The sequence below is a fragment of the Nannospalax galili genome, unplaced genomic scaffold, assembly GCF_000622305.1.
Source record: "Nannospalax galili isolate Female #2095 unplaced genomic scaffold, S.galili_v1.0 scaffold132, whole genome shotgun sequence".
Lineage (NCBI taxonomy): Eukaryota > Metazoa > Chordata > Mammalia > Rodentia > Spalacidae > Nannospalax > Nannospalax galili.
Window position 1 is genome coordinate 4,225,553 of NW_008332644.1, and position 23,835 is coordinate 4,249,387.

Consider the following 23,835-nt stretch of genomic DNA (forward strand, 5'->3'; position numbering starts at 1 on the left):
CCCAGGCATTTGATTCATAGTGTAATATTATATACTATTAAACTCTTTGGAGCATCACATAGTTTGTGACTTCTTTATTGGTGGTGACAAATGTGCTCTCATTTTCTTAGTCTGTGCATCTTGATTTTATGACCACGTTTATTTCAGTTCATCTAGTCATTGGTTTCTTAGATTATTGGTTCCTAGGGAAATATCATATATTTTTCTCTTAAAGGAGATCTCAATATATCATCATCAGAGAGTCTGCCTTATTTGTTTGTTCTCAACTCCTGAAAGAATGCCAACTGGAATTCTCATTAATGTGCTGTCTACTCCTTCTTTAAGATAACGAATAAAATTGATTAAAGATTTAGGAAGAAATAAGAACCCTGGATCAAATGCATGACCAATGGCCTTTTGAATGAGAGCACAAGGCAGCCATGCCTAAATGATGCTTGAAATTGAAAACTCAGAGCTGCCAGTGCCACATCTTATGTTTTCTTTGTTTCTGTGTTACCTTCTTGTTGTCAAACAATAAAATAATCCAAAATAGAATATGGCTAATATGTACTTTTGAAAAAAAGGGTAGAATTTTTAATTTAGAGGAGCAAGATGGTGAGGAAAACAGACCAAGGAGCTATTTATTGGGGAAGCTGGGAACCTTAGAGTAACTCTTGTTTAAGGGCCAGAAATTAGATTCAAGTTAATCAATATGAATAAATTTATCAATAATAAGTATATGCCCAGAAGTTTGGGTCAGAATGCTTCCAAATGAGGTCTGAGAGAAAATAGTTTTAAATGGTGACTGGTTAGGAATAACAATGTACTCCCCAGGCAAAGCAGCAATTGTACAAAAGCACCACAACTCATTAGTTTTGCACAATATATACACTTTCAGTACTCACATGTCCTATTAAAATAATGAATAACCTCATAGCAGTTTTTGTCATTGATCAACTCTTGCTTTGTGCTGGTTTCTCTGTTGTAACAAATTATTTAAAGTGCACAATAATCCCAGACCTATGTTCTGCCATAACAGCCATCGTCAAAAGAGAAAATGGAGGTACAGAGAGGTTAAATAACACATGTAAGTCATGGAGACAGATTTGTATCCAAGGTGGACTGACCATAGGCCCACATTCTTAGCCACGGAACAGTAGTGGATTCAACTGACTTTTGTGCTCTGGAACGTACAATTGGAGGAGCTTCTTCAGGAAAAATTTGAGTATTATTAATACAAAAACGCAAGAAAATTCAGAGACTTACAACCATAAGTTTCATTGGACTCATAATGAATCTGTCCTGTCTCTACTATGTGCAATATCTTGGTTAAGAATTAGTTTTTGAAAAATATTGTAATTTCTCAAAGTAATATGGACATATTTGCTCTACTGAACCATGAACTTTCCTCTGTGAAAGTGATTAATAATTGAAGTTTTTGTCTTGACAGTTAATATCTGAGATACTATCTCCCAATTTAAAAGTCATGTTTATTCTTGCAAGGAAGTAAATAACTTATGTGTTGTGTGTGTGTGTGTGTGTGTGTGTGTGTGTGTGTGTGTATTTAGATGACAGATTTAGGTAGGAAGACACCTTTTAGAGAGGCTTTGGGATGAAAAAAGTGAATTTTAGTGAGCAGGCTGTTGTCCCCACCTAGTCCTGGCGTGTCAGACTATGGATCTTGGACTCCACGCAACTGGAGCACCAAGCTATAGACAAAGTGGTAAACATGACTTAGTGCACATCTCTATGTAGCCCTCAGCTTTCCTACTGACAAAATATTATGGTAAGTTTCCACTCTAAGGGGGAGTGAGGCAATAAAGAATTAATATCTGGCAAATGATAGCAGGAGTAGAAATAGGGCAATAATAATTGTTCATAAAATCAAATATAATTGGTAATCTAATTAAACTTGTTACTAATTAATTCTTGATCAAATAGAGATTTCGTACCTTTTACTTGTTTTTTTTTTTTGACAAGATGAATGCAAAGATGGAAATGATGTAATCATCATTGTAAGAAATTCATACGTTTTTCAGCATACAGTGGTGGTAAATGGGAAGAGAATGTCCACTCTCTGGGTTCCCCAAGTGAACAGCGAAGCATTTTAATAGAAGGCTAATAAAACTTGATGAGGTGTGACCTCTACATAGTAAGACTGGAGGTAAACATTGTCCCCACATAGTTCTAACACTTCTTTGGAAGGGGAATTTATTGGTCCCAGAAGGGAAAAAAACAAAACAAAACAAGAAACCTTCTATGGGAAATTCTGTGCTCAGGGCCATGGACTCTCTCTCCCATTCTCATTCTCGTTACTGAGCATTCATGTCAGTTTAACCCAGCTAGAAAGTGAACAGTGTATTTTCTGAAGAGTTTTGTAAGACTGGCCTCACAGAGTTCTGGAATATCACCCACCACCAATCTGGCACTGGGTTTGGGATACTGATATTGCTGCATTGTTTTTTAAAAAATATTGTATTTATTATTTTTATTTTGTGTGTATGAATGTATTGCCTGCATGTATGTGAGTGCACCCGTGTCATGCAATGCCATGGAGGTCAGAAGAAGGCTTCTGATTCCCCTGAAACTGGAGTTAAGGATGGTTCACAGCTGCCACGTGGGTGCTGGGAACTGAATCCAGGTCCTCTGCAAGAGAAGTCAGTACTCTTAATTGCTGAGCCATCTCTCCAGCCCCGCTGCTTTGTTTTTATTGTGATATCTCTGACAGGTCTGAAGTTCATGATCTCTTGATTGCTTCTTAGTGATCCTAACAGATAACATTTTAAGGTAGAAATTTAATATTTAACTTCAAGGCTAATTCTTTTCTCCTTTGTAGAGAAATGAACTTACTATATAATGTATATTATCATTAAGTAGTTAGCATGATGTCTGTTCCATAAAAAATACTAATTCTTATTTTTATTATTTTTGGTCATCTATAGTATTCTGGGACTGATGATGTTCATGATCAAGTAAGTTTGAGGGGTATCTGGCTTTTTTTAATATGCATTGTGTACCTTTATGAAGGAAGTTGCATATTATGTTGGAATCCACACTATGGATTGTAAGAGAAATTTTCAGCATGAATACAACAGTGTTTTTACAGAAAAGCGTAAGAAATGCTATACATCATCTAGAATATTCTCAAGGAGAGAAAGTTTTCTGCAATCAAGTAAGTTTGAGGGGTATCTGGCTTTTTTTAATATGCATTGTGTACCTTTATGAAGGAAGTTGCATATTATGTTGGAATCCACACTATGGATTGATAGAGAAATTTTCAGCATGAATACAACAGTGTTTTTACAGAAAAGCGTAAGAAATGCTATACATCATCTAGAATATTCTCAAGGAGAGAAAGTTTTCTGCAATGCCAAATTGATACTGACTACAGGAATCCTAGTAGAAGAAATAAGTTATGTCGAAAAGCTATATTTTATTTTATTCATAGACTTCATTGTTGAGAAAATGGGATTAATTTTATCGAAATATACGTCTTTATTAACATTTTCTAAGTAATGATTCCCCATGTCAAGGAACATGTCCTGAATACCCACGTTTGGTAGTTGTCATGAACCAGTGTTACGAAGAAGCAGCTGCCCAGAATGTATCTCCCAACAGCTTAACTGGGGGCCAGGGCATATGACTAGTTCTTATCCATGGAGCAGAAATGGAAATCATGTGCACCATTCTGTGCCCAGGTTTTTAAGCAACAGATATGCCCTCCCCTGCTCAACTGTATAACAGTGCTATATATTGTGCCACAAAGTGGATTGAGGCCTCTGAACCATCACATGGAGGGAAGCTCTGTGCTGAGGAATTAACCTTATTTGGGTTGCTACTGAACTGACAGACAGAACACAGCTGTACATCACTGTTTGGGGGATATTGTTACTGCAGTGGTACTCCTTAATAATGTAGTATTATCATCCTTTTTTTCTAGAAATATGTTGCTTCTTAAGAATGCTGTTCAGCATTTGCTGGTATCTAGTACTATGCAAGACAAGGGGCTGAGAAAGGGAGAAAAGAGAGGTCAAGGCATATCACAAGCAGCTTATGGCTTGGTTGGAGAGACAGTGACCTACTTTGGATACTCAGGGCACATATAAGCTGTCAGGACTCTGAGTTCCTGTGATATGTCTCCCGGTTTTTAAGAGTGTGCTATGTTACACATGCTTCCTAGTCATCTTGGCCATTCTTTTATGCTGAACTGGAAGCAAGACACTGTGGGACAAGGATGTGGGTTTGTAAACCTCAGCAATTCTACCCTATCTGCCTGCTACCCAGTACCAAGAAGTTTCCAAATAACTAATGGCCTCAATAATGGCTTTCAATTCCTGTTAAGTACTTTGTTATTTTGGATGAGATTTTGCCTCAGGGTTTCAGCTGAAAACTTTGTTCTCTGCTTCCTTCAGTTCCTTCATTTATGCATTCACTCAGCACATCTTGGAGCATTTACTCTGTGCTAGATGCCTTGGAGGATGAAAACAATCCCAACTTTTATCTCACAGAAAAAGCCCTGATCTTTGGGAAGAAGGCACAAAGCAGGCTCAGAGAAAGACATGAACTTAGCCAGCTGGAGACAGGGAGGATTTTCACAGTAGGGTCTGTACTGGGTAGTTCTGAAGGAACAGTGGAAATCTGAGGAAGAAAGAAGAGCTGATTGGAAGTGATGTCTAGGCTGAAACTTGGGTAAAGCAGAGTTTGGAAAAGCCAGACTATTTGAGAAAATCAAGCAGCTCTGGGTGGCAGTATCAAAATGCCTGCTCCATTTATTATAATGCCTGCTGCAAAGACAGCACCCAATAAATACTGTGGAATGTAAATAGCATATTTAGGAGGTTTGTATTTATTTTTTAAGGAACCAGATTCTATAAAAAGTTTTTTTGTTGTTTATGATAAAAAAGAGAAAATATAGAGTTGAGTCTTCAAAATACATACATGTGACTATGAAGTGGTCTTTCTGAAAACAATAGATGCAGTATGGATTTTCATCACAGGAAAGACAGATGAGGAGATCATGTCAAACTTTGAAATCCAACTACAGTATTATGTATTATTTGCTACCATCTTGCAATATTAGGAAAAAGAACAGACCCTAAGGCAGGCCTTGAAGATCACAAAAAATAATACTCTGTTGTTGAGTTCCTTATTGAGAACATGTGTGAATAGAGGAGACATTGAAGACATCCTGCACGAGCTTGAGGTTTTTTTAACCCGTAGAACCATCAATTCTAATTATGCTAGTATAAATAAAACACTCAACAACTCATAGATGCCAGGACTGACTTGACATTTTATCTGCATTCTCATCCATGCAGAATGCTGAGAAAATCATGACCAAGAAAATCACTTGGAATTTATGGGAAGAATGAAAAACTCATTGGAATTCCAAAGAAACTTATTGCATTGAATTGGAAAGCAACTAAATATTCATACGGGCTAAATGTATTTTAAATTTTGAAAATTCAACTGTACACTTGGGTCCAGTGGAAGCAGTGAATATCACTTCTCATTAGGAAAACCTAGAGGTAAAGCTTTAGAATTAACAGTCATGAAAACTATCCTCTGCTAACTATGTTAACCAGTGTGAAGATAGTTCAATTGGATGATGTATAAAATTTTACATTGTAACTTATATCTCTTGTTCCTCCTATGGGGTGTTTTGGCAGAGCTTTTTGTGACCATAAATAAACAGGGATAAAAGGGAGATAATTTGACACACATTACCTATGTTTTTTCCAGTGGAGAAAAAGCCTGGGAATAGCTCAAAATTCCTCACTGGTGGTTCACTGTTATCCATACCACAAACTTATCTAGTCTTACCTTTATAATGCTCTCTGGATTTGTAGAGGAGTCTCCAAGGAGCTCTTCTAACACGTTTCAGAGTCAAATGCCTGAGATGGCCCAGGTGGGGTGAATTTCACTGACAAGGCAGTATCAAAATGCCTTGTATCCTTCCAAGCACATCCCTGTCAATGAGGTAAGAAACTATCCTTCTGGGCTCTGGTTCCCGTGACCTTGTTTGTACTTTCAGATGCTCTTTCCACTCACTCTGTCCTGGCAGAGGGACATGTATGGATTACATTAATAGGTTCATTTACCCTTCCTCTGACTGAATCCTTCCTTCAAATCCCAATGGCTGTCGGAGGCTGCTACCCACACTGCTCCTACTTGCTTCCCTCTGAGAAATGCTCTCTCCTCTTGGCCTTGCTACCCCATGGCTGCTCTCTCTGCTGTTCTAAACTCTCCTTGTGGTTTCCAGACACCTTGCCCTGACCCATGACCGTGGTTCTTTTGTTAGTCTCTCTTTAAATTATATAAATTCAACTGTTCTTATTTTCTACTTGTAGTTAAATTTTACTTCTGGGAGGTATACGTGGCCTCCAGGCCCCTCTTCCCACCATCCATAGGGCAAACCAAGGCATGAATTCTCCAAAACTTCAGTTTGGACAATTCTAATGAATTTATTGGGTTTAATAACAGAGCAGAGGGTGGGGGGTTCCTTACAGAAGAATGCCACCCCCCATTTAAGGCTATACCAGAAAGTCCACACCCAAACAAGGATTCCGTGACCTCCCAACAGCTGCACAAAATGGTGAGAGGCATGCCTCATGGCATTCTTGGCCTATGTGTCCTTAGTACCCCGCCCCCCGGTCCCAATGCAGCTAAGGCCGAATGATTGGGTGGGAAGGTTGACTGACTCCCTCTGCCTCTCCCCTCCTACTGAGGGTCTATAGTCAAATTAGTTTTGGTGACTGAAGCAAGCGGTTTAATCCCAGCTGGAGAAGAAGGCATCTGTCCACTGCTAGCCAGTCCAGCTTGCCAGGTGGAGGAAAGGTCCAGACAACACTACTCTAGACAATGTCAGCTTCATTCACAGGGCTCTGCACATGCCCCCTTTGGCTGTTGTTTCTGTATCAATGCACTAGATTCCCAACATGTTATAATTTACTAACGAGAACAAATTACCTTAAGAGACTTTAAGCTCATGCAGCAACTACTATGGCACCCAGCATATTGTTGTTGCACTAAATACTGACTTGATGAATGACAAAAAAAATATTTATTGACCATTTGGAGTCTCACATTTCCAGGATAATTAAACTTGAAGCATCTTCTAAGAGATTAGGAATCTTTTACAAATAATTTAAAAATTATCTAAACTCCAAAAATAAAGAAACGAGTCACAAAATATACTTATATTGAACTTATATAGTGTTTTCAAGTCTTATAGGTATTGTTTCTTAGGATGTTAGGATGAGTTAGCAATTATCTTTCTTTTAACTCTTTGAAATTATCTTTTTCATGTTAGTTAAATTTTTTTAAGTTTATAGGTGTTTATAAGAAAACTATAGCAAACAGAAGTATTCAGAGAATGAAAAGAAAAGAAATGATTTAAAAATTCAGATTTCACAGTAAAGTAGCAGTCTTTTTTGGAATCAAATGTGGACACTATCCACATAAGGACTTATTTTGCAGTAAGGATATATCTTGAGGTAGGATTCGAAGAACTTACACGAAGTGTACTGTGCGTGTGTGCTCTTTTAAAATTACCATTTCATATTCTCCTTTCCTAAAAGTATAGTATACCCACACATACATTTGTTTACCTATGTACATTTGTACATTGTAGGCTGGGATCCACTTATGAGGGAGCACATGCAGTCTTTTGCTTTCTGAAATTGAGTGACCTCACTTAATAGTATACATCCTAGGTCCAGCCACTTCTATGTGAATTTTGTGATTTCATTTTTCTGTAGAGATGAAAAATGTCCCATTTGATGTATATACTAGGATCTTCATATTCTCCTCACATTTGTTGATGGACAAGGTTGGTTTCATTTCCTTGCTAGGGTGAATAAAGTAGCAGTAAACAGAGGTTCACATATCTCTACCATGCGGTATGGAGTTCTCTGGGTATACGCCCAGGAGAGAAATGGATGCGTTATATGGTAGCTCTATTCACAATTTTTGGAGGAACCTCCAAATTGTTTTCCCTGATGGCTGCACTAGTTTGCACTCCTGCCAGCAGTGGGATTATGGAATAATGAAACAGAAGCACCCTGTTTCTTATCTCCACAAGGCTCCTGTGGTCTCCAGCCCTTGACTCACTTGCTCCTTGCAAGCTCACATAGGTACTCATTAACAGAGCCTGTTGGGTCTCTGCCCCTACAGAACTTGTACTGTGTTCACGAGAACTGCAAGCAGCCTTTGAGACAATGAAGCGAGATCTAACTTTCTGTAGTTGCAGGAAACGACCTGTTTCTTCCTTTCTTCTTAGTAGAAGTCTGCTGTCCTCACTCCATCCTGTTGTAGTATATTTATGTGGGTATGCATACTTGATCAAAACAATCAGACACATTCTCAAGAACAACTCTAAGTTTGAGCTATGATTATTTATTCATTTGGGACTTATTTTTGGAAGATTTCATGTATTTCAGGTGTAATGATGGTTACTTTCAAGATATCATGGGACTTTCTGACATGTTTTAATGAGAACAATTGAATAAAATATTTGGGATTGACTTGATCTAGAAAGAAAAGAAGAAATTTGCTATGCCTTTAGTACCAAACACTCAGCATTGTTTTATGAATTATAGCGGATTCTATGCACATTCCCTTGCTCATTCCAAAACAATTATTTATGGCATTTTTTTCTAACAGTGATAAAATGGAGGCAGGACATTAAATGCCACAGGAATTCTGGAAAAGAATTAGAAATAATCTTTAATTATTGCACAGTACCTATTCTTAACAGCATCAACGGATGCTGATCTTTGATAGGGATGAGTGTGTGTGTGTGTGTGTGTGTGTGTGTGTGTGTGCGTGTGTCTGTGTGTGTGTGTGTCTGTGTGTTTATTACATGTATTCTAAATGGGTTATATTTCAACTTGCAAAGGCTGATAACAAAGTTATATCTGTCCAATGGAAATGACGTGAAATTCATCCAACTATACAAAAAACCTCCCCAGCTCCAAATGAGCAGTAAGTGGAGTGAATTATGTTATGGAGCCTTTCCAACCGCAGCTTAAATCATTTAGAACTTGTTTGGTGCGGCACCTGCTGCTCACTTATTTTTACTATAGCAAATATACATTCTTGAGCATAAGGGCCTTAAGAATTTTTATAGCCAAGGAAAACCCCAAATGTGCCAAAGTTTTGGGAACTGAATTTTTAGAAGCATAGCTTATTTTTCTTCTGTCTCATTGGCTTTGAGGAGCTGCCATCACAGCAACAGAACTCCCAGCCCCTGATCTCTCCATGTCCTTCTTCTTGAAGACTTTATGGGAGACCACTGTGAGTTTGCTACAAGATTTTGATCTGATCCATAGACTTCATTTTATCAGCAAGCAGAGGGTAAACTTAAGCAAAGAAGGAAATACACTGGAATTCCAAATATTTGCTTAGTTTCAAAGGCAGCTTCAACTCTCATGATCCTTCAGGGTAACCTTTACATTTCAGAAGTGAGAAACCCTGACTTAATTATTTCTTAAGCTCTCTGGTTCTGCCACATCTTATGAAATTCTCTGCTGTCTTTACAAATCAAGGATTGTCAGAGTTCTGGAGTTGATGCTACATGTGAGAGCTTAAAAGGGAAGTGAGCGTATGGGTCAACACCGTGTATGTGGGCTGTGAGAGCTTTAATGTACACTGATGATATCTAGGTCAGTAGCGTAGCTGGTAGCCACATGTGGCTATTTTCATTGAATGAATTCAAATTAAACATCTAGTTTCTCTGCCATAGTAGCTGCATTTTATTGGCCATATGTGACCATTATCATAGATCTGGAAGCTGTCCTATCAGTGAAATTCAAGACAGCAATAGCTGGATGCTTTCTTCATGAAAAGAGATATAGTCTTAGGAGAAAAGAAAACATTCAGCAAAGTAGTTAGTTTCTCAAATTCTTGTTTTAAAAATCCATACATTTCATAATCTCTTAGGAGCAAGCTGATATGTACTGGTTTCACTTGAAGTTTGTGGTACTTTTAACCTACGTGGCAAAGAGTTTTCCTATTGTTATCTGCCACTGAGTTTCTGCATTAATTACTTTTCTGTTGCTGTGAAAGAAACACCATGACCAAGGGAACTTACAGAAGGAAGCGTTTATTTAGCTCATGGTTCCAAAGGAGCAAGAGTCCATCATGGCAGGAAGAGTCCGTAGTGGCAGAGATGGCTGGAGGAGGAGCAGAAGCTAAGCTCTCACATCTTCAAATGGACACAGGAAGCAGAGTGACAGGAGATCTGGCAAGGCTTAAGAGCTCTCTAAGCCTGCCCCAGTGACCTGCTTCCTCTAGCACCACCACATCTCCTAAGACCTCCCAAAACAGCACCACCAACTGTGGACAAAATGTCCAAATATGGAGCCTATGGGGAACATTCTTATTCAATCCACCATGGCTTCCATACCCTCTGTGCTGTGAACACTGGCCACTCACACCTCTTGACCCATTCCTATGCTGAGAGACCCTATGAAGACGATGTTCTGTTTTCTTTAGCTTGTCCTTCAAACTGTTCCTTCCTTCAAGGTCTCATTCATGTCCTGTCTCTTCTAAAGACTTCTTCAGTTATGGACTCATGTTGTCACTTTCTGATCAGATGCCTCTGTTCTGTATATTACTTTTTTATTGTTCCAGGTGCTTTTCCTTTGCTCAATAAGAATTGAGATCAGGAATGTTATCTTATGTTCTGCTTATCAAAAGTGAGACATCTGTAAGAGAACTATATCCTGGTGTCCTGGTAACATATGCCTCTTTTTAATTTTAATATTTTTATTACCTTGTTCTTTATTTATAGCAATATATTTCAGATTAATATTTACTTGCCCCAGACTATAAAAGAGACATGTCTTAATGTATCCATGTTTCCTTTTAGTGAGGAATAATATTCAGAAATCAAAATCTAGACAGGAGTCTGCATAAGTTGGTTTTCAGGTGAGGGACTCCACCAGTTGAGATCAATGTATTTCTAAAGGACTAGAGAATGAATATTCTCAATCATTCTCTGTTCAATCCATTGCTAATGTCAGGAAGCAGAGGACATGAAGTTTTGCTACTGATTCAGTTTGTATAGTCACTTAGCTTCTCCAGGAGAAAGCAGAGGATGTACAGACAGTGGATACTGAGGGGAATGCTAGCTGAAGTTTTCAGATATGACTGCAGCAATATCTCCTGTCTCACATATCCTTCCATCTCATTGTCACATGTCCATGAAGAGGCTGGAGTCTGGTTCCATCTCCAAGGTGGGCCTTTATGATTTCCAAGCAAATGGGATGATGTAGGTGCAAGACTAATATGAGTTTTGAGGCTGAGTTGTGAAAGGCAATACAATTTTCACCTGGTACTGTTTCTACAGACACTTCAATTGGGAACTCAGGTTTCAGGGCCAATGCAGAGCCCTTCCTTGAAAGACATTGAGTCCCAGACTGAGCCTTGGTTGAGCTTCTAGATGACTCTTCTCTCAGCCTGTGAGTGAGCCAAGATGAAAAAGGACTCAACATGTCTTTGGTGGCAACACTACCATGTACAGTGCACTCTAAGAATACAGGCATCAGCGTTTCTCATCAAAGTCTGTCCCAGTTGCAGAACGGAGATCATAGTGAAAACTATTGTTTTAACTTGCTGAGGTTGCAGGTAATGTGTTACTCCACAAAAGACAACCAGTCAATGGGCAAGTAGAGGATATCTAGCATGCCTGATTACTGTGAACTTACCCTTCATACCTTACTTAAGTGTTGCATTGCATTAGCTATTTTTATGTTGTCACAAAACACCTGATAGAGACAACTTAAAGAGTGAGAGGCTTATTTTGGCTTCTGATTTCAGTATAGTTTTGGTACATCATGGTGGGGAAGACTGTAAGGAGAGCACATGATGGAGATTGTGGCAGTGGGAGCTGGAGGTGGCTACTTGTTCCCATTGTGGCAGGCAGGAAGCAGAGAACCAGAGAGCAGGTCTATAATTCTCAGAGCCACTACCATTCACCTACCTCCAAGACAAGTCCTATCTCCTAAAGGATCCAAACCTTCCGAAACATTGCCACCAGCACTGTTATTTCACATTCAAATCATAGCATTTCTTAAGAGTCATGATCCTGGCTCAAATCTAGTATCTTAGATGTTTCTTCTCTCCCATAGTACTGATCTATCATGACATTAAACCTGTTGCATTTTAATTACCAGTGTGTTTGCTTTGTTGCACTAGATGATGTGCTTTGTGAGGGCAGATACCATGAGTCACCATTTCACCTCCAGTGCCTATTAAAAATGATTTAGAAAAATGTGTTTCTTTGGAAGGAAAAGAAACAGGGAAAAGAAACAAGGAGGTTCAAGAAGTATTCTTTTGTAGGAATGAAAAAGACAAAGAGGAGGGGAGGGGCAGCTCTGACAGCGCTGCATCTGAGTGGCAGCATTGCAATAGAAAAGAGATGGATTTTAGAATCAGAACTGAATTTGCATACATTATAAGTTGTCAAGTAAGCCAACCTCAGGAGCTTCTTTAAAATGAAAACAGTCTTATGAAGAACAAGTGCGGATATAGATACTCTGAGCAAATGTAATACGTGATATATAGGAAAGACTTAACCCATCATTACTACATTATATCCGCAACCCCACAGACTCCATTATGGACCAGCGGAGCTAGCAGATGAGCACGAGAAGACGGACTATGAGGGTGAGCTTTGGTGAGCTCAAATCTAAGAGCCGAGGCTCTTTCTGTCTGTGCTACTAGCACTTTCACAAACATGGCCAACGGTCCTAAAACCCGCTGAACTTTCTACAATAAAAGTGGCAAGCACCAGCCCGACAAAGTGACACAGTATAGGAAAGTCAAGGATTCCCCGTATGCCCAGGAAGAGGAGCATTGACAGAAAACAGAGTAGCTACGGTTGGCATACTAAGCCTATTTTCCGCAAAAAGGCTAAAACTACAAAGAAGATTGTGTTAAGGCTTGAGTGTGTGGAGTCCAACTGCAGATCTAGGAGAATGTTGGCTATTAAGAGGTGCAAGTATTCTGGACTGGGACGAGACAAGAAGAGGAAGGGCCAAGTGATCCAGTTCTAAGCAGATTTTGTAATGAAGACAATAAAGTCATGAGTTACATTTAAAAAAAGAAAAAAGAAGAACTGGAATCTTTGAGACCATTGTGGAGCCACTGCACTTGTTAATAAACAAGTAAACCTTTACAATTCTAGAAAAAAGACAAGCGACCTAGGTACCAAGACAGAGAGAATGTAGACATGCTGGGGTGGTGAGAGGGTGGGTGCTCTTTTGCTTACTCATTCATAACTTAGGGGCATTTTAATTACCAGTGTGTAATTAAAAGTGTAAGAAGGAAGACCTGCCTGAACGAGCAGGGAGACAACCACAGCTTCTTCCCCACAAGACTGTTGTTCTATTTAGGTGTATTAGGACCAAATATATTGGTGGGTAACCAGAAGACAAGATCCCACATGATTCTACCCCTGATCTTACTGTGATACAGATATTTAAAAAAATTTTGTATGTGCATGAGTGTTTTGCCTGCATGTGTATAAATGCACCCATGTTTTGCAATGCCAGCAAAGACAAGAAGAGGGAGTTGGATCCCCTGGAATGGAGGTACAGGTCATGAGCCACCATGTGGGGAATTCTAAGAACCAAACCTGGGTCCTTTAGAAGGGCAGCCAGTGCTCTTAGCCACTCAGCCATGTCTCTAGCCCAGGGACACAGATATTTTAGCATCATGTGTAGATTAAGATAATTTTTAGATTAAGAAATAGAGAAGCGATCCTTGCAGATAGCCCGAGAGGGTGCGTTTGGACCACCATCTGGGTAGCGGCTCCGAGTGCCGGGTTCTGGCCTCCCTCTGGCCTCCAACTGCCAGAGGGCCTGAGAGCCTAGGGGACTTCCTGACAGCCCCAGGATCCTGCCTCCTCATGGCAGTGAGCTTCCCTTAATGTTGCCAAACCATCACCTTACCTGGAATTTTGTGGGGCCCCTCCCAAGGCCCCAGGACAGATCTGGCTTTGATAGGGTAAGGCTGGGGTCCTAGCAGACAGCCTGTGAAGGTGGGTTCTGACATCCATGGGGTAGAGGTTCGGAGCTCAGCAGACATGCAGAGAGTGCCAGGTTCTGGTCCCCTTCTGGCCTCCCTCTGGCATAGTGTTGACAAGCCCTGGACTGCCTGAGAGAGCCTGAATCCTGCCTCCATGTGGTGAAGGGAGCCTGAGTGTACCTGACTGGAACCTGAATTGGGCTTCTGTGGCACCACTAAATAGCTGATCTGAAGCCATCAGTTCCCTCCAAAATAAACCTGAATGTGAACCCTTAACCAACCAGCTTTACATAACCAATAGAAAGGATCTAGGCACCCAGATAATATACAAACAGAAGCATACTTAAACTTAATTCTCATATCGGAATCATAAACAAAAGAAATTTACATGCCAAAACCAAAACAAAAGAATAATAAAATGGAAAGCCAAAAGACTATGTCTCCACCAAACCCCACCAATCCTATAGAAGAGTTCTACAAGGAGAACCCCCTAGAGATAACCCAGGACACTGAATTTAAAAGAATAATCATAAACATGATCAAAGAATTCAACAAATTTAAAGAACACACGAACAAACAAATCAAAAGCAAATCAAAGAACTGAAAGAAGATAGGGATAAACTTCTGAATGAATTCAAAAAAGATGGAAACATTGAAGAAAACTCAAGCAGAAATGAAGAAGGAAGTGCAGAACTCAATAAGCCACCTTGAAGCAATAGGGGAAAGCCTCATCTCTACAATGAATGAAATGGAAAACAGAATATCAACACTGGAGGATAAAGTTGCAGAATTGGACCACTCAATCAAAGAGTATGGAAAAATTTAAAAACACAGGAATAGAATATGCAAGAGATGTGGGACACCATGAAAAGACCAAATCTACAGATCATAGGAATAGAGGAAGGAGAAGAATTTCAGGTTAATGGTGTTGACCAGATCTTAAACAGGATTGTAGGATGGAATTTCCCAAAATTAAGGAAAGGCATACTCATAAAATACAGGAAGCACAAAGAACACCAAATAGACAAGATCGCAAAGGAAACTCCCCACAACATATCATAGTAAAAACATTAAATGTACAGAACAAAGAGAGAATACTGAAAGCAGCAAAAGAAAAACAAGAAGTCACATGCAAAGTAAAACCCATCATAATTACAGATGATTATCAAGCAAACTATGAAAGCCAGAACAGCCTGGACCAAGGTATTTCCAGTTCTACATGACAATAGATGCCAGCCCAGAATACTTTACCCAGCAAAAATTTCTATTATAGTTGAGGGGGAAAGAAAAATCTTCCATGACATGAATAGCCTGAAAGAATACATGCCCACAAAACCAGCCCTTCCAAGAATACTTGAAGCAATACAGATAGCAGAGAGAGAAATAACTATACCCTAGGGGCAACAAAAGAAAATAAACAAAGGTATAATGCAGGAAACACAAAATTAGACAGAAAACACAAACAGCAATCAAAATGATGGCAACCAATACAGACCTTTCATAGTAACCTTAAATTCCAGTGGACTGAACTCCCTAGTCAAAAGGCACAGGCTAAGCAAATAGATTAAGAAACAAAATTCATCTCTTTGCTGTCTGCAAGAAACCCTTCTCACCTTCAAGGAGAGGCACTACCTTAAGGTGAAAGGATGGAAAAGAATATTCCAAGCAAATGGCACTAAGAAACAAGCAGGGGTTGCAATTCTAATATCTGACAAAATAGACTTCAAAGTATGGATGGTCAATATATGCAAGTCAATAAACATCATTAATCATATAAATGGACTCAAAGACGAAAACCACATTGTCATCTCAATAAATGCAGAAAAGGCTTTTGACAAAATTCAACATACATTTATGTTCAAAGTGCCAGAGGGAATAAGAGTGGAGGGAACATACCTCAACATAATTAAAGCTATATACAACAAATCCACAGTCAATATCATTCTAAATGGAGAAAAACTGAAAGCATTCCCATTAAAATCAGGAACCAGACAAGGATGTCAACTATATTCATTCCTTTACAACATACTGCTTGAAACTCTTGCTAGAGCAATAAGACAGGAAAAGGAAATTAAAGGAGTACTAATTGGAAAAGAAGAGGCCAAACTATCACTTTTTGAAAATGATATGATACTATACCCAAGAGATCCCAAAAGTTCCACCAGAAAACTCCTAGAACTGATAAACACTTTCAGTGTAGGGGCAGGTTATAAAATCGATCTACAAAAATCAGTAGCCTTTCTATATATTAATAACAAGCATTTGGAGAAAGAATACAGGGAAATGCTCCCATTCACAATTGCTGCAAAAAAAGTAAAATATATTGGAATAAATCTGACCAACAACACCAAAGATCTCTACAATGAAAATTTTAATTCATTAAAGAAAGAGATGGAGAAAGACACCAGGAGATGGAAGGACCTCCCATGCTCATGGATTGGAAGAAGTAATATTGTACAATATATAGGTTCAATGTAATCCCAATGAAAATCCAAATGACATACTTCACAAAATTATAAAAATCCATCCTTAAATTCATATGGAGGCACAAAATACCCCAGATAGTCAAAGCAACCCTGAGCACAAAAAGCAACACTGGGGGGATTACTATACCAGATCTCAAAGTATACTACAGAGCCATAGTCATAAAAACAGCATGGTACTGGTGCAAAACCAGACACATTGGTCAATGGAACATGATTGAAGATCCAAACCTGAGTACACGCAATTTCAGCCACCTGATATTTGACAAAGATGTAAAGAACACACAATGGAGGAAAGACAGCATGTTCAGCAAATGGTGCTGGCAAAACTGGATCACCACCTGTAGAAGAATGAAACTAGATCCTTATCTTTCACCTTGCATAAAGATGATCAAAGACTTCAAATGGATCAAAGACTTCAATGTGAAACTGGAAACCCTGAAACTATTAGAAGAAAATATTGGCAGTAACTCACAAGACATAGGTGTAGAAAAGGATTTTTTAACTCAGACAGAAATTGCTCAGGAATTAAGGTCAGCAACCAACAAGTTGAACCTCATTAAACTAAAAAGCTTCTGTACAGCAAAAGAACCAATCAAAAAAGTGAAGAGAAAACCAACAGAATGGGAAAAAAATCTTCCCCAGTGACACATCTGACAGAGGTTTAACATCCAGAATATATAAAAACTCAAAAAACAAAGAATTGGAAACTAAATGACCCAATTAAAAGATGGGCTAAAGAACTAAACAGAGAGTTTTCAAAGGAAGAAATAAAGATGGCTAAGAAACATCTCAAAAAGTGTTCAACATTGTAATTAGGGAAATGCAAATTAAAAGCACCCTAAGGTATCACCTTACCCCAATCAGACCGGCTACAATCAAGAGAATAAATGATACCAAATGCTGGCAAGGGTGTGGAGAAAGGGGAATGCTCATGCACTGCTGGTGGGATTGCAAATTCATGAAGGCTCTATGGAAAACAGTGTGGAGAACTCTTAAAAAACTAAAAGTGAACCTACCATACGACCTGGTTATACCACTCCTTGGCATATACCCAAAGATCTCATCCTATTGTAGAGACACTTATACAACCATGTTTGTTGCTGCTCTTTTCACAATAGCTAAGACATGGAAGCCACTTAAGTGTCCCTCAATTGATGAGTAGTTAACAAAAATGTGGTATAATTATACAATGGAGTTCTATTCAGCAGCAAAGAAAGATTAAATAATGAAATTTGCAGGTAAATGGATGGATCTAGAAACTGTTATACTAAGTGAAGTAACATAGTCTCAGAAAAACAATGTATGTTCTCCCTCATATGTGGCTCCTAGCACCAAATCCTTTTAAATTCCAGGTCCTTTTAATAAGATGATGCTATACACCAGTCCCTTCTACATGAAATAACTACCATCATCACGACTTTGGCTGGGCCTGATAGCTAAACATAGTCACAACTGGGCTTGTTGACAGTTGTGCTCATTCATTAAAGGAGTGCCAAGCAGGGTCACTGGGCCATCACCTGTATATCCAGCCACTCTTCCCAGCCAACTAGTCAAGCCTTGAAAGACAAAAGAAAAATGAGGAAGAACCCAATAGAGGGTTTGAACATTTGAAAATTGCCCTGTTCTGACTTTTTTCTAGTTCTTGGTCTAGAACTTGTAATGCTAATTACTCTTGCCTTTACTTCTCCTTCACATCTCCTATTCATGATTCAAGGGCTTTCTTTTCCCCTTAGAGACAAGAGTTATGCAATTTGGGAGTCTTTTAGATAGACCCACTGAAGGCGTAATCCAATTGCCTCACCCTGCATCCTTGTTAAGTATGGAAGAAGCCAGAGTGGTCTGGGTCCCTATTCCCTATTGGCAATTTGGGTAACCCCTTCAGAGGATGGTGTGTTAAGAATAGAAGAAGAATAGAGGATGGTGTGATAAGAATAGGAGGTAGGAAGAATAGAGGATGGTGTGATAAGAATAGACAGTTAGTGTAAAAAGACCCCAAAGAAAAGTAGCAAGTTTCTTGGGTAAAAATCAAAATGTCCTTGGTCCTGTTAACAACATACTCTGTTCCAAAGACCAAAAAGGTCAAAAGTATTTGGGAGCTTGTTTATAATGCTTAAAAGATTTTAGAGTTACCTCTTCAGAGGGGGGAATGTTAGAGGGGAGGGAGTGGGCATGGATTTGATCAAAACACCTTATATTCATGTATGAAATTCTCAATAAAGTTTTCGTAAAAGTTAAAAGAAAAGAAAAAAATAGAGAAGCAGAATAAATTATCCAAGCGGAAGTGTCATAACTTTTAAAGGTAATAGTTGGTACTAAAACTGAGGATGAATTAGCCAGAAATTTACAGCTGTACCATAGCAAAGAAGAACATGGGTTTAGGAAAAGCTTACATATACCAGAGTTGCTTCACTTTGAAGTCAATATAACAAAATTCTACCTCCTACGTAAGTGGGAGTGAAAAGATGCTTGTCTAGTGGTCAGAACTGCCTTATATAGAAAAATAGTTCCCTTGAAAATAAGTAACTTCTTAGTTCTTGGGGGCCATTAAGAAGCTTTCCAGTGTTTCAGCTGATTGGTGCATGAGCCAAGTCTCTTGAGTTTCTTTGGCTCTGAGTACAAGTAAGACAGCATTAACATTGGACACCTAACTTCAGCAGCACAGGTCCCAATCTTACAGGATTACAAATTTGAGAAATTCCTGCAAGTATTTCTACTTATTTCCAGAAATGTGCCTTGAAGTAAATCCTAATGTCTTCTTGTTGCTTCATTAGCTGAATAAAAACTTTTCAGTCTATATTCTAGAAAATTCCACAGAAAGAAAAATCCTACCTGTTAATGTCAGTCTAATCCAAACTCCATGGGAAACTGCATAGATGTGAGTAGATCATGAAGTCTACTAGTGCCCTTCAGTTTCTTTAAATACATATATATTATATATATACATATCATATATATTTATTTTAATTCTTTGACAATTTCATACAACACATTTTGGTCATATTCATCCTGACTCTCCCATCTCCTCCCAGACCCGCTCCACTCCCATAACCACTCAACTTCATGTCCTTTTTTCAAGCCCATGGAGTCCAATTCATACTTCCTAAATACTGTTGGGTTTGGGGCCATCACCTGGAACATCGCATCAAATTCTTGATGATGGCAGATCCAGAGCCCCTTCCATAGGACTGTTACTGATACCAGAACTCCATGGACTTATCAGTGTTGCCACAGAACCAGAGACCCATAATGATACTCATGTTATAAAAAGGACTATCCCACATTCTGCTGCTCAGTTAAGTTTGTTTCTAGGTCAAAGTTGCTGAGCCTCAGCATGTCATAGTGTATAGTGAACTTGAAGTCCTGAACGACTTTGCTGCTGCTTAAGATAAATTTTTGGATCAATCACTTTTGAATCACCTTCAACTCCTAAGTCTTATTTTAATATCTTGAATTTGAAAGGAATGGCCCAAAAACATTATCTATTATAAAAGATAAAGGTTAAAGCCAGGCATTTACTTGGTATCTGAAACCACTAAATCAGGAGTTGGCAAACTTTCTCCTCAAAGTTGATGTAAGATGTCTGGGAAAGATGGAAGATTAGACTTACTAAACTTATAAAGGTAGGTGAGGTCTCTGTGGTGAGGCCAGGTGGTGGAATGAATGAAAACCTGTTCACAGGGCCCAGCTGCAATTAGTAGTGTCTAAGAGGTCAGTGGAGCTCATGTGGAAGCGCTTCCCCTCACAAAATTGGTACTATAAGAAAAGACCACCACAGACAGGATATGTGATTGATTGGCAGGAACGCCAGGGGGTGGACTATGAAGGGAAGCATAGAGTTCAGCTGAGGTCAGCAGGAATAGCCAGACAATGACTTAAACTCCTGTCTCCCCATGCACCAGACCAGGGAAATGGTCAAAGGCTTCTGTTGAGAGTTGCCAGTGAGACCAAGGGCCCTGGTACCTCAGCAGGCAAAAAGCCTGGAACTGAAGTGTGATGCTGAGAGGCTGAGGTAGGTTTCCCCACAAGGATGCCACAGAGGTCAATGGGAACTTGAAGAGAGGGCTCCCACAATGCCCCTTTCCCCACCTCAGTCTGCCCCATCCCTTGGTTACCAAACCAGAGGCAGCATCGTGGAGGGAAGTGAGGACTCCATTGCTCACCTCAGGGAAACTCAGTCCTAATAGTCTACATGAAATTCCAGTGGAACAATACATGTCCCAAATGTGGTTGAACTTGAGTTACTAATACCATCTCCTCTATCAGCACAGCTTGCTGTTACAGGAAGAATCTAACTTGTCCCAAATTCCCCCACACTCCCTCACAAGTCCTTATCTTCTTTGAGTATTGCTGTTACATATATATATATATATGTATATTAAATAAATATATATTGCACTAAGTCAGTTTAGTGTTGCTCTTGTGCACCTCTGTTTATTGCTGCCTAATTAGGATTGCCTCTCAGGGAGCTCAGTCCCTAGAGAAAACGAATTCTCCCTTCCACAGCATCCTTTGGTTGCCTGTAGATCTTCAAATTGGGGTTTCCATTGCCTGGTGCTGTGAGTTTTGTTATATAGGCTTCAGCATATACACAAGCACACACACACACACACACACACACACACACACACATAATTTTTCAGTAGGCTTACGAAATAATGCATTTCTCTTTAGCTTGTGACAAAAAACTAAACATTATTTATTTCTCCTCTCTCTCCCCGTGCATAGTCTCCTCCTCCTTTCCCAGTTAAAGCACCTCACATTTTCCCTATTTCTCCCTTGGTAACAGCTGTCTCCTACTATCCTGCCCTCTCAAAATCCTTCACCCCCACCCACAATGGTTCTTTTCTATTTTTCTGGCTCCTGTGGCTACATCAGAATCCATTGACTGGGGTAAGATGAAATTTTAATGTCGTTTCAATTTGCCTTTCCTGAATTATTAGGATGTTGCACACTTTCAAAGAATTTCTTAGCCGTTTTATATCTTCTTCTGAGAGCCCTCTGTTCAGATTTGGAATCCATTTTTTTAATTGAATCATATGTTTTTCTGATTCTTTGCTTTGTTTACTCTGGAAATCAATCCTGTTCAAATGTGCAGCTGGCAAAATTCTCTCCCACACCGTGGGCTTCCTCTTCACTCAATTGGATATTTTCTTTGCTGCACAGAAGCTTTTTAGTTTAATGAGGTCCCATTTGTCATTCATTGATCTTAATTCCTAAACAAATGAGGCTCAATTTAGAATGTCTTTTCCTACACCTACATCTTGTAGGTGTTTCAGATTTTACATTTGGGTCTTTGATACATTTGGAGTTGACTTTTGTGCAAGGTGAAAGATATGGTTCTAATTTCACTTGTCTACACATAGAAATCCAGTTTCTGGGCACCTTTTGTTGGAGATGCTGTCTTTATTTCAGTGTGTATTTTGGTACCTTTGCCAAATATCAGGGGGTGTAATTTGCATGCATTCCTGTTTGCATCTTCTATTTTGTTCCATTGCTTTACAGGTCTGCTTCTGTGCCTATACCATACTGTTTTTATTAATCTAGCTCTATAATATAGTTTGAAATCTTATATGATATTTCCTCCAGTGTTGCCTTTTTTTTGCTCAATATTATTTTGACTTTCTGGGATCTTTAGTGGTTCCATACAATTTTAAGACTTTTTTTCTATTTCTATGGAAACTACCACAGGGTTTTTGGTTGGGATTGCATTGAATCTGTACATTGCTTTTGGTAGGGTGGTCATTTTCGCAATATTAATTCCACCAATCCATAAGTATGGGCAGTTATTCTAGTTTGCCTTCAATTGCTATGACAAAAACTGACAAATACTAGCTTGGGGAGGAAAGGGTTTATTTGGCTTACTTCTCCAGGGTCACAGTTCATCATCAAGGGAGGCCAAGGCAAGAACTCAGGGCAGGAACTTGGAGCACAGACTATGGAGGAGTGTTCCTTACTGGCTTGCTCCTCTAACTTGTGCTCAACCTGCTTTCTTATATAATTCAGGACCACCTGCCCAGGAGTGGCACTGCCCACAGAGGGCTGGACTCTCCCACATCACTCCACAATCAAGAAAATTCCCAACAGACATAGCCACAGGCCAGTCCAATGGAGGAAATTTCCCAATTGAGGCTCCCTCTCCCTGGATATGTAAAGTTGACAACTAAATCTTTCGGACACAGAGGTCTTTCCTTCTTCTAGAGTCTTCTTCAATCTCTTTCTTCAAAGATTTCATATTTTCATTGTAGAGATCTTTGATATCTTCTATTATGATTATTCCTAGATGATTCTTGAGGGTATTGTGAATGACAGTGTTTCTATGATCTCTTTCTCTGACTGCATGTTAATGATATAATAAAAAGACTTGTGATATTTGTAACTTAAATTTGCATCCTAGCTGAAATTTGCATCCTAGCTTAAGTTTGCCACTTAGCTGAAAGTGCTGATCATTTCATTTCAAGATTTCTGGTGGAAATTTTTTGGACTCTTGTGTGTAATATTATATGATCTGAAATTAGGAAAAATTTGACTTCTTTTCCAATTTATTGCCTCTTTAATTTCCTCCTCTTGTCTTATTGTTGTACCTCTGGTTTCGAGCACTACATTGAAAAGGAGTGGGGCTAGTAGACCGCCTTGTCTCCTTGATGATTTTAATGTGAATACTTCAAATTTTCTCCATGTAAAATGATGTTGGCTGTGAATTTGTCATAAAAAACCTTAATTATGTTGAAGAATGGTCCCTCCAGCTCAGTTCCTCCTATGACTTTTATAATGAAGTATGTTGGCTTTTGTCAAAGATCTTTTCTGCATTTAATGAGATGACCATGTGTTTTTTGTCTTTAAGTCTGTTTATATAATTTATTACATTTATTGGCTTACATATACTGAACCATCCCTGTGTCTCTGAAATAAAGCCAACTTGATCATGGTGGATAATTTTTTTGGATGTGTGCCTGTATGTTCTTAGCAAATATTTTATTCAGAATTTTTACTTATCTTAATTAAGGATATAGACATGCATTTTTCTTTTTTGTGTGTCTTTACCTAGTTTTGGTATTATAGTAATACTGGCTTTGTAGGAAAAGTTTGAGAGATCTCTGGTACTATATTTTTGATTAATTTAGATAGCTTTGGTTGTAGTTCTTCTTTGCAGTTCTGGTCAAATTCTATTGTAAATCCATCTGGACCTTAAAAATTCTAATGTACATTTACTGCCCTTTATCTTTCCTATTACTGTTAATCTTTATTATTTTTAACTATTATATTTCATTTTAAAAATCTTCACTACTGCAGACATATCTTGCAATGGCCTTGCTTTATGTTAGGCTTAGGTGCGTTG

At 38.9% G+C, this 23,835-nt stretch overlaps 1 pseudogene; it reads left to right on the forward strand.

Moving 5' to 3' along the window:
- Nucleotides 1-12,721: 12,721 nt before the first annotated feature.
- Nucleotides 12,722-13,040, forward strand: LOC108490545 (annotated as a pseudogene).
- Nucleotides 13,041-23,835: the final 10,795 nt, after the last annotated feature.